Genomic DNA, 15,707 nt, shown 5'->3' on the forward strand with positions numbered 1-15,707 from the left:
AGACAGACGGACGGACATGGCTGGATCGTCTTAGAATTTAATAAGGACCCAGAATATATATTTTTATGGGTCTATGACCAATATTTCGATGTGTTAGAAACGGAATGACAAAATACCCCCATCTTTTTTGATGGTGGGTATAAGAAGATAATCAAAAGTTAGCAGCTTATTTAGCAGGCTATTTTACTACTACTACGTGCAAGAATATTCTCAAACAGTATTTGGTTGGCCTTAATCAAAATGAAACACACCTTCAAAAAAAAAAATAATATATAGAACACAATGAATATATACTGTCTTAATGGGGGCTTCTCTTTTTTATATTTTTTTTGCACATTTCTTAACAATATACAACAAATAATTTTAGATATAAATCTAATGAAAGTAAAACATAATTCAAAAAAATTTTATATTTTTTTCAACTCAAGGATAAAACGTTTTAAAACATTACATGTATTTGTATGTATGTATTTATGCATGAGAATGTAAGTGATGTTGCAGCTGTAGGTTTAAATATTGGCTACACACTTTTAGTTGTTTTGGTCGGACATTCGTTATTTGGATGGTTGTTGGTTTGTTGGTTGGTTATTTGCCATAATTTAGTTTAAACATGATAAGAAAATACTGGCCATAAACAATAATATTAAACGAAGAAAAGGGTGTTAAGCTGTATAAATATGATTTAAAATACTGTTAAAGTCCAGCAAATAATAAAGTGTGCGGACAAAAGTTATAATCGACATAGTAAAGCATAAATTTCGGTGCAAAACGAACAATTTCGTATGGCACGACGATTCGTTACGAAAATTCTTCGAATTGAACACAATAAAAGTTGACGTACTGCTAATTCTTTTCATAACCTTCTTTTCATAACGTACGAAATGGGGAAATTGGTACACATATTAGGAAAAGAACTAAAATAATCTGTATGATTTTGAGATGATTTTAACAGGTTTAACATTTTTTCGAACTTTCGAAATTAATGCCAAAATTCGAATAATTTCGAATATAGTCATCAATTCAACGAACTTCCGAATCCGGCCTACAGGTACTGGTTATAATGATTTTAAAAATTTTTTAGTTCGAATTTTATATTTTGGTTTTTCTTTAATTTTTATGCGTGAGAAATAGAAATCGCTTAGTGCGAGATAAATGACGAATTTCGGACTATGCAATGATTGTCTACATTTTCATACACAATCGTGTGTTCTATTTCTGACGACGAATACCCGATAATTTCATAATTTTTACGTTCGAAATGGGAAAATACCTATTAGAAAAAAACCAAATAATCTCTATGATTTTGAGATCATTTTAACAGGTTTAAAATTTTTTCGAACATTACTTCGAATTTTCGAACTAATTTCGTATATTGTCATCAAGTGTACAACGGACTTCTAAATTTCAGAAAATTTGGACTAGGTACAGGAAATAGAAATCGCTTGGTGCAAGACAAATGATGAATTTCGAACTAAGCAGTGATTGTGTACATTTTCATACACAATCGCGTGTTCTATTTTTGACAACGAATACCCGATCCAAAAAATTCTTTCATCATTCTTTCCAATTGTATATACTACAAATCGTAAGTTTCATACATGTTTTAAACATTAAAACCCGTAGATCCTTTAAAGTCTCGTAATAGGTGTACTTTACAAATGCTTACTTTAGTTCTGTTCCTAGAATATAGATTTTTTAATTTAAACTTTAATCGTCGATCACTTTATATTTAGTTATAGTTCAAGTAGTTCTTATATGGTCCTAGTTTTGTGTTAAACACAGATATTTGTAGTCTTAGTTTGGTCTTAATCGAGATCCTTTCGTTGTCACAGTTTAGTTTTAATCGTAGTACCAGAAATTTATATAGTCTTTGGTTAGTTGAAAATCGTAGTATATTTTGCTATGATCTTTATATAGCTTTAGTTAAGCTTTGGAGGTAGAAATTTTCACTTAAATTCTTATCATTGGTCTCTTCATAAAAATTACGACTTTTATATACAAACATAGTTTTTATCAATCTCAGCTCGGAAATCTTTATAGTCTTAGTTTAGTTCGATTTACAGATCGCTATATAGTATTACTTGATTATTCATAGTAGATCATTATTTGGTCTTATTTAAGCTGTATTCGCATTCTTAGTTTAGTTTTCTTTTCAGATCTTCATATAGCTTAAGTTAAACTTTGAATGTAGAACTTTTCTGTTAAATTTTAAACTTCGTTCTTTTAAGCCTAAAACATCGCATTCGTGATATTTTGATAGTTTCATTTAGTCTCTACTCGGAGATCTTTCTAGACTTAGTTTATTATTAAACACAATTCTTTATAAAGTAATCATTGCATAATATTTGGTACGATTAAAGATAGATCTTTATATAATCCCAGTTTAACTTTTAAATTTATATCTTTATATTGTTATAGTTTAACTTTAATCTTAGTTAGTCTTAAACAACTTTAATCCTAGATCTTAGCTTGGTCTTAGTTTAATCGCTTTAATCGAAAATCTTTTAGTTCTTATGTTAGATCTATATACAATCTCAGTTTAGCTAATTGTAATATTTGTATAGATTTACTATTAGACCTTTATATTGTCTTAGATTGGTTATATGAATAAGTTATTCAGGCTCGAGTTCGAATCCTGCGTAAGGCAGGAAAATAGATCGAAGTTTACTAGATTTTTCAGTGTTATATTTATATCACCATTACTCTTTATAATTGCTTTAGGCATTAAGTTTCTAAAATATCGATATACTGTTCGTAGACCCACAAAAGTAAAAATATTCCGGGATTTTATTAAATTCTATGATAATATAGGCAAGTCCGTCCATTTGTCGGTCTGTTGAAATCACGATAGGACCAATACGGGAGGACCTAGCGGGCTTATTTTGCATACATATTATCTATTTATTAGGTTATTTGGTATTGAAAATGGGCAATATCGTTCCACGATTTCAGTTAGTCCCCATACAAAAATTATGGAGTTAAGTAAAAATTCGACAAAAAGTACTTTTAGGAAAATACTCAGACCTAAGCCCATATATTGGACCACCATTCAAAATTGACTTATATTTACAACATATGTATGTTTTGGAAGTAGAAATACAACATGCGGAATAACGGAAAAATTAGTCATTGAGAAATGGGGTGTAAGTCTTATATCTTTATATAGACTCAGTTTAGGTTGGATTATAGATTTCTACTTAGCTCAAGTTTAGCTTTAATTGCAGACCTTAATTATATTATCTTTAAATAATACTTTAACTTACCGAATATTGCCGTTTAAGCTCTACGAATCGTGTTGTTCTTTAGGTCTGAAAGTGAAAAAAAAAATAAATATCAAATTGCTGGCAAAGAAAATTATTTTAAAATTAATTTGTTTATTTCTTCTTAAAAAAATATTTTACTCAATAAGACCTCATTTCATTTTTCAATTCAGACATCAAAGATTTCTATTATCTCCTCTGAACATGTCCTTTCTTGTTCTTTATTTATTTACTTACTTAAACCAGCTTACAGATGTTTAAGATCTATTCGGAAAAAAATAAAAACACTACACTAACATCCTTTCAAAGAAATGATGTGAAAACCTCAAAATAAAATAAAAAAAATAATTTTAAAATTAAGTAAGTCTTACATCATGTTTTCATTTTCAAATAGGGTCTTGTAATCTTTCACTTCTTTACAATTGGAACAAAAGACCACTTACCATACAAACAAATTTGTCAATATCTAGTAGAATTTGAACATAGTGGTTCTTGCTATTTCATCATTTATTGTTTGAAAAACGAAAATCGAACAAAACTAAAAGAACACACAACATTGGCCAAAAGTAAAATAAATAAAGTTTAAATAAAAAGAATTTTGGTCAAAATTTTCCTTGCACTTTAAAGTGTATTTTTACAATTTTCGTATTCGAACGAACGGCAAAAAAGAAAGAAGCATTAAACATGCAAAGAAAAACTTTAGAAAAAATAACAGCTATCAAGAAAAAGAACAAAATGGGAAGTACTTTTTTATAAAAAAAAACTGTACATATATACTTGAAAACAATAGATATAGCAAGAAACAAATAAGTAAAAGTGATGTACATTTTTCGTTAGGGAGAAAGAAGGTAGAATACAAGATTCCCTGCGGGTTTAATGCACCTATGAGGAATGAAAAATATGAGCATCATTGTTCTCTGGCCTTGTCTTAGCAACTAAAGGGTAAATGAACATAAATTAGTAATTACACTCAAATAAGTCAAGCAATGTTGCTCCTATGCAAAAGGTTAGAAACAGTGGGTGGTATTTATATTCCCTAGGATAACAAACTCGACAAAAGGACTATTAAGGTTAGTAAAGTCTAGAATAGTCTTGTATAAAATCTGCAGTATAATCTGTTATTTAGTCCTGCCTATAGTATGAAATATAGTCCATAGTATAGGGCTACAGTTAAGTATATAATTAGTTTGGACCATAGTATAGTCTATAGAGTGGATTAGACTGTACTTAATAGTATGGACTATAGTCCAGCCTATAGTCTGGAATATAGTCTAGTCTATAGTCTGGCTAGAAGAAAAACTTTTTAGTCTAGTCTATAGTGTGGACTATAGTCTAGTCTATAGTGTGGACTATAGTCTAGTCTATAGTGTGGACTATAGTCTAGTCTATAGTGTGGACTATAGTCTAGTCTATAGTGTGGACTATAGTCTAGTCTATAGTGTGGACTATAGTCTAGTCTATAGTGTGGACTATAGTCTAGTCTATAGTGTGGACTATAGTCTAGTCTATAGTGTGGACTATAGTCTAGTCTATAGTGTGGACTATAGTCTAGTCTATAGTGTGGACTATAGTCTAGTCTATAGTGTGGACTACAGTCTAGTCTATAGTGTGGACTATAGTCTGGACTATAGTCTAGTCTATAGTCTGGACTACAGTCTAGTCTATAGTCTGGACTATAGTCCAGTCATTAGTCTGGACTATAGTCTAGTCATTAGTCTGGACTATAGTCTAGTCATTAGTCTGGACTATAGTCTAGTCATTAGTCTGGACTATAGTCTAGTCAATAGTCTGGACTATAGTCTAGTCTATAGTCTGAACTGTAGTATAGTCTATAGTCTGGACTACACTCTAGTCTATAGTCTGGACTACAGTCTAGTCTATAGTCTGGAGTATAGTCTATTATATAGTCTGGACTATAGTCTAGTCTTTAGCCTGGAATATAGTCTAGTCTATAGTCTGGACTAAAGTCTAGTCTATAGTCTAGAATACAGTCTAGTCTATAGACTGGACTATAGTCTAGTCCATAGTCTGGACTATAGTCCAGTCTATAGTCTAGACTATAGTCTAGTCTATAGTCTGGACTATAGTCTAGTCTATAGTCTGGACTATAGTCTAGTCTATAGTCTGGACTATAGTCTAGTCTATAGTCTGGACTATAGGCTAGTCTATAGTCTGGACTATAGTCTAGTCTATAGTCTGGACTATAGGCTAGTCTATAGTCTGGACTATAGTCTAGGCTAGTCTATAGTCTGGACTATAGTCTAGTCTATAGTCTATTCTATAGTTTGGACTATATTATAGTCAGGACTATGGTCTAGTCTATAGTCTATCTATGGTTTAGTCTATAGTCTGGACTAGGGTCTAGTCTATAGTCTTCACTATAGTCTAGTCTATATTCTTGACTATAGTCTAGTCTATAGTCTTGTCTATAGTCTGGACTATAGTCTAGTGTATAGTCTGGACTATAGTCTAGTCTATAGTCTGGACTACAGTCTAGTATATAGACTAGTCTATAGTCTAGATTATAGTCAAGTCTTTAGTTTGGATTATAGTCTAGTCTATATTCTGGACTATAGTATAGTCTATAGTCTGAACTACAGTCTAATCTATAGTCTGACTATAGTATATTCTATAACCTTAACTAAATAAATTCCTCTAAGCAAATTCCCTAGATATAAAAATTCACTTTTATTTTAATATCTTAAAGCCTACAGCACCCTTAAGAAATGTCCTTAATCGTTGAAAAACTGCACCATCGTTGACAATCGTTTCCTCAAGTTTGTTGCCAAAACACTGTCAAACTCAATGTATTCCAAATCTTCGAGTGAAGGGTACAACAAAACAAATCTTCAGATAAAAAAATAAAAATAAAAAAACTGCAGCAATGAATTTGCACAACTTAACAAGCACAAAAACGACTTAAAAAACGATGTTATGGTTCCACAGAGTAAAAGAGATACACAGTCCGCAAGTACAACAACCAGCAGAGAATTACACTCGTACAAGAAAATCTAAACTTAGGAATTGATATAGAAATGATTCCAATGCTGCGCTTTTTGTTCTTCTTAACTCTTCTTACAGTTGTTGGATGAATGTCTTTAACAGACAGAAAAAAAAAAGAAAACAAAAGCAAAACACCGTTTAAATTTTTACAAAACGTTTCATTTTTGTCTTTTGTTTTCCTCAATTCGTGTATATTCTGTAAATTGTTTTGTTGCGCTTGTTATCGTCACTATTGCAGTTGCCGTTGTATTTTGGAAAGGGTTTTCATAACGTAAAGGTAGCACCATAAACTGACGTTGCTGGTGTTGAGTTATAGGTAGAATGGAGTATAGAGTCAACGTATACTTGTTCATCTACGAGATGTACAGAGATTTGATGGTCATTTCAATGCTGTTGCGGTTGGATAATGCAATGTTACATTGAACTTATTTTATGTGAGATGTTGGCGATGATGACGATGACGTTGATGATAATAATATTTACAACAACGTCGTTGTTCCCGATATAGAGGAAAGATATGATATTAATGATTAAATGATGATAGCATGTGATGATGGGTTAAGAGATATGTATGTGAAGAACAGCGTGGAAAGATATATTTGAAACAAATGCTGATGGAGGGGTTTTGCAAAAACAAGACCGAACTAGTTTTTCTAGATTTTTTTAAATTTTCTCAAAAACTCAGCCTACGATTTCCTCCACTGCCAATGGTCTAGCAAAGCGTAGCGTAGCATAGATCAACTAAGACTTTAAGCGATTTAAGCCATTATACAAATTCAAAAAGGAGGAAATTTTCCATAATTCGATCATGGAAAATGGAGGCTGCCATGTTCGAACCACAAACCGTCCAAGTTCATAACGTCTTCATGCCTTGATCTAACGCTTGATATCTTGATCTCATTCTCAACTTGTTCATTTTATTCTTCGTTTGTGTACTATATGGATTTGGAGTACCTAAATAGTAACATATCCTTTAAGCTCTGCCTACCGAACAGATCAATTTTAGCTTGTCCTGTCTGTATAAAAAAATATGGTTGTAATCACATGTCAATCACTTTTTTATTGTCATTTATTTTGATATGTCCTTGTTATAACATACAAATAATCCCTGTAAGTAGAATCTTGTTCTAAATATAGAACAATTTTGGCAGACGTGCACGCATACATGATATGTATGACACAGGCGAAAAAGTTGAATACATTTTTGCTTTATACATATTTTTAAAAGAAGCTTTGCGACATGATGTTTTTTGTAATGTACATAAGAACTTGATTTCGATATAATGCTTTTTATTGTATCTTAAAAAAAGACATTAATCTGGTATTATTTTCAAAATTCTTTTTAAGTTTACCGATCAATAAAGATTTATTTAAGGTTGATTGAACCCTAAACATTTATGTGTAAGTCGGTATATAGTAAAAAAGGTAGTGTGGTTATGTAGTAAACTAACATACAAAAAAAAAAAAATTTAAATACTTTTTTAACGAAAACAAACATAATAACTTTAAATGTCTTCATATAAATTATGAACACTTTTCCTACATTTTTCCTGTTAACCTATCTAATTCTAGCGTTTTTAACAATGAAACTTTGTAATTATAAGAATTTTAAACATACATAATTAACTATAATTATTATCGCAGTAACTTTATTTTCGTTTACAAGTAGATTACAAGCATACCTACGTAATTTACTATAAAGGGTTCTCCAGTAAATGCGGGCCCATGCAATGATAACTTAATCCACAAAAACAGACATCCACAAAATTAAATTTAGTCAGAACATAATCGTGATCTCATTTTCTTTAGTCTGAATTGAACCTTATACAGGGCATGCTATCTTACTGAACCGCATTCACCTTAGTGTTATTGCAATCCTGGAGAAAATAGTCTGCCGGAACTATAAACTGGTCATTAAAGTTCCTTAAAGATATTTGTCTCGCGGTTTGACCAGAGAACATAACCAATCTGTTATTACGAGAACCGGTGGCGGCCTCATTCTTTTTGATCTCATTTCCTTTAGTCCGAATTGAGCCATATCCGGGGCATCTTATTTTACTGTTCCGCATTCCCCTTGGTGTTATATCTATCCTAGAGAAAATAGTCTGTCGGGACTTTAAACTGGTCATTTGACTACTCGAATATTCCTTAAAGTTATTTGTAGTTTGACCAGAGAAGACTTTGTCTTGTTCCGGTTATTGAATAGGTCTCTTCGCTGTGCACTTTAGGTCATTGTGGTTGAACTCAAATCACGGGAAGTGAATGTTGATTCAAAGACGAATGAGCAGTGAAGTCAGAATTTCGGGATAAGTTTGATTTTGTTGTCAAAAAAGTTAACAGGAACCCTTTAATGGAGTAACTGAGTGGCTTAATGTTGGGAATGAGTTAATATCAAATTAATTGGGATTATACAAACCTCGTAACACCTGTATACTTGTATTAATATGTCGGTTGTGTTCTGGATGAATGAAAGAGTATCATTGAAATTATGGAATTCAGAAATTGCTCTCTTCATACCGGATTTATCACTTATTTGATGGATTCGTACAGAAGTCATACCATTTGGGTGGTTGTAAATGAAAGAGTTGCTTTTGCTTCTCGGAAGTTACGCAACGAGGTAGCAAATTGGTGATCGTATTTGAAAAAGTACCACGGGAAGACTTTCTTGTAGACTTTTCTAAGTTGGATATCAAGAATTTACTGTTAAATCATGAGATCTTGGATCAAGATTAAAATTTTAAAGGATATAAAATACAAAAGCCAACGGAAATTAGTATTTTAGGGAATTTGGATCTACTCCATTGGGAACCTCCAAGTCTACCAAGCCTATAAAATGGCAATTTAAAGCAAATTATTTCAAAATTGTGAATTTTCTTCTCAGTTTTATAACGGAGCCGTATTTCAATAAGGCTCAATCATTCTGGATTTGGGATATAGCCGTTTACATAATTCGGTTAGTTTTTTCTAGAGAGTAATAGTTATTATCTTCCCCATAAATAAACTCTCGAACAATTGTATTTTTTTGACTACAAATCGGTCTATTATGGGCATTAATCTAAAAGATTTGGATATCATAAGGTTTTCTCCAATAAAATAAACATCTTTAACGACAAAATCTTGTGAAGGAAGCATATGAACAGGTTGGAGCCAAGTCTGATCAACAATAACGTTAGCGTAAGTAGCGGTATTCAAGAATGGAAATTAATATTAATTGGATGTGGAGAACCTACATTTGGAACTTGAGCAAAATTTAGATTTTGCCCAAAATTTGAAGTATAGTTTTGATTTGAGGTTTGAGTAACGGAAAGCTGATTAGGATGACGATGCCTTAGAAGTTCGTTTGCGGTTCAAGTTTCGGAGAGGAAGCAAAATTGTCCAAATTTTGAGAATTTACAGAAAAGTTTACCATATTTAGTAAATTTTAATTGTATATCTGAAACATCTTCCTTAATTTCAGTAGAATATATACACAGAGGGAAAAAGTAATAAACACGTTGCCAATAGTGAGCTTACCACGTTTGTTAACATTTAGACAACGGATGTGTATACAATTAAGATTACGACAACAAATTGTTGCAATGTTGACAACGTTGCGTCGTACGTATGTATGTATATACTTTGACAATGGATGTTATTGAAAAATTATAAACTCTTTGGTGTCAATTTGGTACCAGGCGTGTATATTTCCCTTTTCCCTCTGTGTAGAAGAGTGTCATCGTTTTCAGCATGCAACTCTCGCATATTTTACATGGAACCATCGCTTATCAGAAAACCCTTTTAAAGTATTAACAGAAATATAGGTTAACGTAATTATATATAATCTTGCATTGTATGTTTAATTGATTCTTTTAGTTTTAGCATGAGTTGGCAAATATTAAATACTCAACGTACTACTGCTATTATAGTCATCATAAATTTCAGCTGAAAAACTAAGGAAAAAAACTATAAGTACTATTATACTCATTTTGCAACAAATTACATGTCTTTTTTTTTGGGTTGCTGTAATATTTAAGAAGTAGACATAAAAAACTCATGTAGCGGAAGTTAAATTACTGACTTGCTCTTGGCTTTGTTTTAAAGATGACGATAATTATGATGAAGACGATTAAGATGATAATGATGATTACATGAAAAATCGGTTGTGGTCTGTTGAACAAATTCAAAAGTGTGTACACAGTGTTTACAACATAAAATCTCCTTCTTGCACATCTTCCCCTTGAAGCACAAACGTTTAAGGTACACATGATGTGGTATACATATATTTAGACTGGATACTGGAGTAGTAAGTAATCTTTATGTCCGTCTGTTTATCTTATGAGTGTGTAACACATGGTTAATTTATAATTTCTTAAGCCGGCATTAATGCTGATAAAATAAAAACTAAATAACTTTAAGAGAAAAAATATGGAAATTGAGATTGCCATAATTTTAAAATCATAAATCATTGTTTAAAGGCAAATAAAGCATATTCACAAGAAAAATTGCGAAATTTTTTTTCTGTTTCAAACTATAAAAAAAAAATTGCAAAAGCTCCACCACTAACCGCAGAAGACCTTTTTAAGGCAAAATATAAACAAGTTTCCAAAAATAAAAAATATAAGAAAATTAAATTGGTTTAAAAACCTCAAGCAAGATACATAACTCGTATAAAACAAAGAAATCAAGTAAGTCTATAGGGAAAAAATATTATTCATACAAACAAAAAAGAGCACTAAAATAGCATTTAGTCAGTCATTCAGTTAGCCACTCAGTCATTCATTCATTCAAACAAAAGGCAGTTATCAAATTACAGACAATAAAGTTTGTAACAAGACAAAGTACAGAAAGAAATAAGAACAAAAATCTGTCTCAAGATGTCATATTTCAAATTATAATTTAAAATTTAAGTTTTTTTTCCTGAAGATTATAAAGGGGCTAAAAGTGTTACTTAAATGCTGACAGATTTTAAATTGAGCAAGAAAAAAGAGATTAAATATTTATAAAGTTTTCGTTCATAAACTGTGTTGGATTTTAAGGTTAGTTTGTATTTTTGAATTTATTGCTAATTAACCGTTTATTTCAAATTTTCATGAGAAAGTCAAAGTTTCAATGTTTCTTTTGTTATTTGATATTCTCGGTTCGTTACACTTGAAACTGCGAGATGTCATTATTTTTAATAAGAGGCTATCTCTAGCAACGGCTCCTTTGAAACTCCTCAAGTTTTTCCTTTAATTTTTTTGTTTACGGAACTGAACAATCCATAAAATTTGAAAACTCTCGAATAGGAGATATACGACGAGAACAGATAATCTTATTGACCGATCGACATCTTAAATGATCATATTAGTAAAGATCGCCTCTAAATATACTTAATAATCAACAATCCATATAATTATAATTGAAAATTCGCCAGAAGAAGAGATACGACAAGAGCGAATAAACTTATTGGATGAAAACTTAGCAACGATCAGTAGTGATTGTGCCTAAACTTAATATCTAGAGCAGCGGCTCCTTTCAAACTCCTCAAGTTTTTCCTTTCATTATTTGTTTATTCACGGGACTATTGGCCGATCGTCATATTAAATGATCATATTAGTAGAGATCCTCAATTTCTTTAATTGTTTCTCAGTTTTCTATTCAGGTGGATCAACAATCCATATAATTTTAATTGAAAATTCGGCAAAAGAAGAGATTCAAGAGCGAATAACGTATAGGTCGAAAATTTAGCTACGATCTTAACTTCTAGACAAAGGTGCAAAGGATCACTACTAATCGTAGCTGAATTTTCGATCGATAAGTTTATTCGTTTTTGTCGTATCTCCACTTCTGGTGAATTTTCAATGTCTACTTCTAGACAAAGGTTCACAACTATCACTCGAATAACAAAACTAACATTGTGACGTAGTTCAGTCAGTGTTCATGATGGATGTTATAACTGGAATAACATTGCTCTCAAAATATTTGGATCTAATTTCGACGACAGGCTGACTCTGACAAAGAAAGTGTTCCAACATTTCACTCTCCTCTTTACATGTCCTTTATTCGTATGAATCGCTGCTCCAATTTCGTATTTATATTTCCAAGTAGCCGTATCTAGCTCATGTTTTTACTTCATCTCTCGTTGGTTGAACGGTTTTGCATTCGTTACGTTAGCAGTTGGAAAGGATGATGTAAATTACATCAAATTCGAAGAAAACAACTAGATGCTCTCTTTGACGAGTGGGAATAAAACCCACGACCTCCGGTCTGACTAGAACACGAATTACATCAAATTAGTTACATCAAATTCGAAGAAAAACTGACGATGCTCTGACTAGAACACGAACTACTAACCTACCAGATGTACTATATTTGTGGGGAAGTTTTCGATCGCACTGAAAATCCATATTGGCTTTTTGATGGTTAATTTCATTGAACGCCAAATGTGTTTCAATGATTTGTATGCCGACCGCAGCACTTTGGTTCGTTTGTTTTGTCTGGCTTATAACAGTATCTATCGAAGTTCAGCCATTTATTATCTCGTAACTCGAGATCCTTGAAGTTTTTATGAACTATTCCTCTCCTTGTTTGGTAAACTCCTTGGTTTCTCAGTTCATATTACCCTGCATCTAGTTGAATTATCGATTCAATTTATACAGATAGTAGAATAGATTTCTTTCATTAGATAAAATATAACAGAAAGCGAGTTGACCTGCTCGAGAGAATTTTTTAAACCGGAAATCATAAGGGAGGATTCTGAAATTATTACATTCATATAATTATCATATATATTCAAGTACCTTTTGTACGATTTCCGGAGATTTGGTTTGGTAGTTTAGTTTTTCTTTTGAAGATATTTTTGTAACGAATATATGTTTCAAACTATGTACATTTTTAATTAAAAGAAATGTAATATAACAAATTTTTGACCTTAGTTTCCAATATTATTTAAACAGGGAAAGAAGGTACTTGTTTTTCTTCCCAAAATAAAACAATGAAATATCAACCCTGTCAACTCTAGAGATTTTTAACTTAAATGACATATTTACCACAAGATGTTGATATATCCGTCAGTATTGAAGAAAAACCTTTTAAATTTGTTCTATTACTAAAACCATTTAGGGAATATGTTTGCCTGCATTAATGTTCTAATATTACGCCCTTTTTCTTTTGTCCATAACTCTTAACAAAGATTGATGTATTGTTAATGATTTCAATTTAACACGACACCTCCACCTTCAATATACACATACAATTTCATCACATTTATACATTGTTCGCTATGGTTTCAGTAAGGTACTAGAGAAGTGAGCCTCCAATAAACCATCATTTCTACCATCACGTTAAGTCATCTAAGTAACAAAAAGGCCACAATAACAAGGCAGTTAACCAACCAACCAGTCACTCAGTCAGTCAACCAAACAGCCAGACAAACAAACAACCATTGGTTTGGGAGACCACACCATCAAGACAAAATTGTAAGTCAAACCAACAAACAGACAAATATCTACTCACCAGATTTGTTAACATAGAAGTGATTTATGAATGTAATTGACCGCAATATGTTTACGAAAAAATATAGACAAATAAATAAATATGTACGTTTGTATATAGAGAATGTTGTTAGTACTATATATAGTAAAACTTGAAGCAGATATACACACATGAGACATAGTTTTACGAATATTTTCTATTCTGTAAAAATTTTTCTTTATATATATTTGTTCTTTTGCGTGCATCATTTGCTGCTGTTGTCTATGACCGTCTGTCGGTTTTATATTGGCCAGAGTCGTTTTACGGTGTTTAAGATGTTCTTCTGTTTTTTTTTTTTGCTACTTTTTAGGGTTTTAAGTAACCGAGGAAGTGAAATTTTTAAGTGAAGTAGTATTAAGATGTTTTAAGTTATTTTTTATTTTTCTTCTTTCATCATCGGTTTTAAGTAGCGTCTTTTTATAGGAAAATAAAAAAAGAGTAAAAGAGAACTTCTCAATGGTTAGAAAATATAAAAGATGTCTTAAACATGCTTGATGTTGTTTTAAATGGTTTCTATTATTGCTCTAAATACTCCGTTAATGATGATGTTTTAAATATAATAAATCGTCTGTTAATTTTATGCCAGCAATATTTAGTGTCCTTACAAAGCTGTAGAGTTGAAAAAAAGCAGATATTTATTGTGCATGTATAAAAAGTTGTGATAATAAATTTTATATATAAAATTTATTGCAACTATTATATGGTGAATAGTATTAAGAAAGGCTTTCAAGTCCAGAATTTGTAAATCTTAATAATTCTAAAGAAACAATTAAACTGTAGTAAAATGTCAAAGTGAAGAGTTATGTGAGTAATTGCTATGCGAGGCTTATTTGAAGAGTTTTATGTGCATAACATGTGAGTGATTGCTATGAGGGCTATTTGTTGAAGAGTTTTATGTAAATAAGAACTCAACATCCGAAGTTCTTGTTAGAAGTAATTTCAAGAAAATAATGTTTAAACATAGACTAGTCAAGTGATCAGTTAATAGACTAGTTATTAGACCAATCTCACTGCTAGTCAATACGCTAGTCCACAGACTAGTCAATATACTATTCCCTAGACTAGTCAACAGCCTAGTACTTAGACTGGGCAACACACTAATCAATAGAGTGTTACGATTTCTTATGTATCAATTCATTTATTTGTTTGTATTACATAAATGGTGCTTGGGATTCATTCACTCAAATTCTTAAATTTCAAGTTCAAGGTAAAACCTTGACACTCATTTATATCTTACACACATATGTATGCACATAGCAATACATCTACTTTGGAAGAAAATTCGTACTCTTATTTTCATTGATCATCGTTAAGAGTGACACTCTTCATAACAATTCCCTTTAGTTTTTTTGCATTTTCTTTTGTCTTTACTATGATTTTTTTTTGAACATTAAGAGAGTTATAAAAAATCGACTGATGTTGTTGCATATATTTTTTTTGAAGAGTACGCTTAACAAGTGGATTTTTTTTGTTTGTTTCAAGAGTGATTATGTTGTGTTTAAGATCAGGGATGTTTAAACGACATTTGGAAACATTCAATTAACGTAATAAAAATGTATTGTAATATATTGCAATATATGAATAATTTGATTTCAGATCTTCACGATAATAGATAATTTGTGACTGTTATAAATTACTTTGGAAATATACATCATTTTGGATGCAAATACTGTGACTTATATATTTTTTTTGTTTAAAATACATTTAGATAAATTTAATGGGTAGTGAATTGTCCATCCCTGTTTTGGTTACTTTGATTTAAATGTCAAGAAATGTACCAATTCTAGTTTGTCCCTATTTAAGCAATGGAATTCTTTTCACAAATCCTAACGGGACTTTAATTTCGAAAAAGAAGGAATGATAATTATTTCTAGAACTTTTGTAAAGCAAAATCATTAGCAAAGCGGCGTTCATAAGGAAAACAACTACAGCGGGAAAAATTATATTTAGTTG

At 31.3% G+C, this 15,707-nt stretch overlaps 1 protein-coding gene across 1 annotated transcript in view; it reads right to left on the bottom strand.

Moving 5' to 3' along the window:
- LOC119602333 (alpha-mannosidase 2) overlaps positions 1–15,707 on the bottom strand; it is an 87,370-nt gene that overhangs the window by 46,945 nt on the left and 24,718 nt on the right. Inside the window, exon 2 of the mRNA XM_037953774.1 lies at positions 3,264–3,308. The gene's annotated coding sequence lies outside the window, so the exon portion shown is untranslated. The remainder of the gene's footprint in view (positions 1–3,263; positions 3,309–15,707) is intronic.

The sequence above is a fragment of the Lucilia sericata genome, unplaced genomic scaffold (assembly GCF_015586225.1).
Source record: "Lucilia sericata isolate MDLA Ls3-8-SP2 unplaced genomic scaffold, ASM1558622v1 Contig000223F_arrow, whole genome shotgun sequence".
NCBI classification, from domain to species: domain Eukaryota; kingdom Metazoa; phylum Arthropoda; class Insecta; order Diptera; family Calliphoridae; genus Lucilia; species Lucilia sericata.